We start from the raw sequence: 1615 nt of genomic DNA, 5'->3' as shown, positions 1-1615 counted from the left end.
TATCTAGGCATCAATAAATCAATTTTAACAAAGTTTTATTAGCTCTTATATCTATAGATAGAACGTCACACATTCTTTCCATTTTATAATAAGCACCCAGATAAGTCTTATAATTCCTATTCATGTTTTTATATATAAGAATTAAAGATTTAAAAACGCATTTTTTATACATATTTAAAAAAAATGTAAATTATTTATCTCTCGAACGATATTTAACTGTATAGAATTTCTATTTTTATTCTAACAAATATTAAAGGGATTATGTCTTTTATTTGTTATAATACGATCCTAAACAAAAAGTACTGGATACTTATTTTAGAATCACTTATTTGTGCCAATTTTTAAATATTGTGACTTTAAATCGTATAATCGTAATAAAACTTACAAACGGTATGTCTTTTTTATTTTTAAAATGACATATGAAATCTAAAATAAAAGAATAGTATTAATGTCCAAAAGCTTTAGAAATTCCATTTATATAAAGCATAATTATCACAAGTCAAAAATATATGATATATGTGGAAGAGCATGAAGCTGGAATATTGAATTGGGAACTATGAAAATCTTTTTATGATAAAATAATACAACAAGATGATTTTTTTGCAGAGATATCTGGTATTTACTATAAAAAGTCGTGCTTTAATATATATTCATGGGGTGGTGTATATGAGTTCTGATTCTAAACATAAATTTTTTTTCGTGCCTATTGTCTATTTCTAAAGACTAAGAATTTAAGATCTTAGGGCCGATTAAAAACAATTCCTAGATATATATATTATAAGTTGATTCATTCTATGCATATAAAAATTCAAAAAATGAAAATGAAAAAAAGTTAAAAAACTATGTAATTATTTAAGACAGATGCAAAAATTTGATAAATAAGTTTAAAATTGTTTTTTATATCAAGGAACAAAAAATATGTTTAATTGACTTTTAATCTATTTGACACTGGATATTAACGTTTCCCTATTACTTAAAACACTAAGAAGATATGATAGAATATGAATATTTATATTTAGAAAGATGTATATAGAAATAAATTGTAATTAGTTATGTGTAAAAGGTTCTAATAATTGACCATTCAAGTTTTAGATTTTGTTTTCTCGTCTTAAAAAAATCATGATAGATTTAAAAAAAAAATTAATGAAAACTCGAATATTACATTTACCCATAAAAATATTTTCAGATGTTCTAATTAAGAAAATCCCCGCGTTTTGTTAATATATTGGGTTACAGATTTTTTTAATATTCAATTATCATAAAAAAACAGTATTGCATTTTTAAATCATAAAACATAAAATTTAAAAATTTTAGCTACGTCATTTTGCAACTTTTACAAAGGATTGATAAAAGTGTATAAGATTTAATGACGGAATGATATATCTATGTGCTTTTATAGAGTGATTATAAGTATCTTCGAATAAAATTATTAAAAATACAACATTTTTAAACAAGAAATTACTGCTTAAGAAATCATATATTGTCGTATAAGAACGCCTATAAGGAAATTGTTTTTATATCGATGGTATATTCAAAACATGTAGTTTTAGGATAAAATGTAGTGATATGCAGATATCAAGCTTATTATTTTTACTTTTAATCAGGCAGTACTGGT

This window comes from Rhyacophila brunnea, unplaced genomic scaffold (genome assembly GCF_057557595.1).
Source record: "Rhyacophila brunnea isolate RB1 unplaced genomic scaffold, BYU_Rbru_1.0 scaffold_103, whole genome shotgun sequence".
NCBI classification, from domain to species: domain Eukaryota; kingdom Metazoa; phylum Arthropoda; class Insecta; order Trichoptera; family Rhyacophilidae; genus Rhyacophila; species Rhyacophila brunnea.
Note: the sequence above shows the minus strand (reverse complement) of the source record.